We start from the raw sequence: 2,314 nt of genomic DNA on the forward strand, positions 1-2,314 counted from the left end.
ATCCTCATCCTCATATTCTACTTCTTCTACCCTTTCACAAAAACAAACAACTCCAAATTCTCCAAAAGGACATGGTGAAACTCCTTTTCTTAAGCTTGATATTAAGTTTGAATTTCCTATGTACAATGGAGAGGTAAATGCAGAGAGATTGGATAATTGGGTTCTTTGTATTAAAGTGTATTGAATGATACAAAGAATCAAAGAAGATGAAACCAAGATTCAACTTGCTTCTCTTAGATTGGAAGGTGCAACACTTATTTGGTGTGAAACCAGTCATAAGGAAAGCTCATACAATGACAGATAAGCTCATACAAGATGCACGCTCATACAAGTAATAGAATATAGGTTATTTATTCCTCTAAGAATGTAGGTGTACTCATTGTGTCCCCTTCTCCAAAGAGTGTAGATGTCTTCAGAGAAGAATCAAATAAAGATAGATTAGGAAATGGGAATATAAAGATAGCGAGTCATAAGGTAGGTAAACCTAGAAGAATAATAACGTATATAAATAATGACCAGAGGATACAACTAAAGGAGAGGGTTTGCTCGACTAAAAAATAATTATTTTCTCAATTCTTCTTGGAAGCATGACTGAAGAAGTTGGAGAGGGTGCAAAAATGAGAATAGAAAGCCAGCCGATGGTGAAGAGAACATGGATTGATAGTAGAGGGAAGTCTAGAGATAAGGATGGAGAAGGGTGGGATGTCCAGAGGATCAGAGGGACCGACAGAGGAAGTGTTATATATACAAGAAAAAATATTAATAAAAAAGTCAAAGTGTGTGTATAAAATTTGTATGTATATATAACACTCAATACACAAACATGTCACACACACACACACACACACACACATATATATATATAGAGAGAGAGAGAGAGAGTTATACTATACGGATATATGTTTTCTATTTAAGAGTTTGAATGTGATGTTATATGTATTAAAATTTTAATATGTGAATCATAAATAAAATATTTCAATGTAAACTAGGTATATATATTATATAAAAAATAAAGTGAAAATAAGAAATTTATTATAGTTTAAATAATTTTGTTAGTGCTTTTCTCGAAACTAGCACAGATCCATCTAAATCTAGATTTACTAAAAGTTGAAAGGAATCAAATATCTCGAGGTGAAAACCTTTCCTTAATTTCTACACTCAGAAGTTTTTTGCATCTTGAGAGATTTGATCCCTCTTAGTGGTTGGTAGATTAAGAGTTCGATGGATCTATGCCTGTCAGTATCAACAACTAGAGAAAAGGCCCTCTAGGTCATTCTAGTCTAATATATGTCAATGGTACCACCGCCATGGCCACCTTCCTAACCATAAAATCTTGTGTATCATTTAATATATATTATAGTGTGAATATTTATCTCTCCCTAGTAAGATTCCATGTCCATGTATTCCTTTGAATTAATTTTGGTGAGCTTTGGTATTAATGCATATAAAATTAACAGAAAATAGTAGAGAAAAGGTGGTAAGTTGATCAATTTGTATGGGATTGGGGTAAGCATAATAATTTGTAACACCCAAGCCCTAAATCATTCATCTTGATAATGCCTTTAGAGTCTCATTGAAAATAATGTTCATAGATACTCTTAATAAAAATTACTTCATATTGTCTTTGTGGGTCTACCTTTAGTAGAAGAGTTTTTATAAGCTAGGTTCTTCATGTGCATATTAATTTCAAACCAGATTCAAGGTTAGGGTCAAGGAAATAAAAAGTTTAAGTTCATTAGCATTGTAACCTACCTATATATGCTATTCCATCTCAACTATCATAGCTTGACCACTTTTTTTACTAACACATTCTTCATTGGAGTAGGAATATGACTCATGAAAATCCGAATCCTTATGTGAAGCTTTTCCACCACTTTTCTTAATCACTTATGTAGGTTGATGCAATGGGTGTCACTATTTGAAGATTAAATAAATTCATATAAAAGGATCTCTATAGACACATCGATGGGAGAATCCTTATTCCCTCTTAATCAAATGGAGTAGTAAAGTGGAAGCAAACGATTCAAAATGATTATCAATTGTAGTCCTATGTTTGAAGAGCGCATAACTATTGCAAATTGCACATGTCAAAATATCAATGGATACCTGGAATTCCCTTCATAAAAACATCAAAGGATGCTTGGAATTTCATTCTTAAAAACTTGGAATATCCTTCTTAAGATATAAGAGCTCTAGATACCTTTTCGATAAGGGATATTAGGGATCAATAAGAGTTAGATATAATTATGATATAAATGTAGTGAATTTAGAATTTATTTTCTATGTTTTGTACCTGCTACTAATGTATGCATAT

The sequence above is a fragment of the Pinus tabuliformis genome, chromosome 6 (genome assembly GCF_031772625.1).
Source record: "Pinus tabuliformis cultivar Carrire ecotype Pingquan chromosome 6, CPIR1, whole genome shotgun sequence".
Taxonomy (NCBI): Eukaryota; Viridiplantae; Streptophyta; class Pinopsida; order Pinales; family Pinaceae; genus Pinus; species Pinus tabuliformis.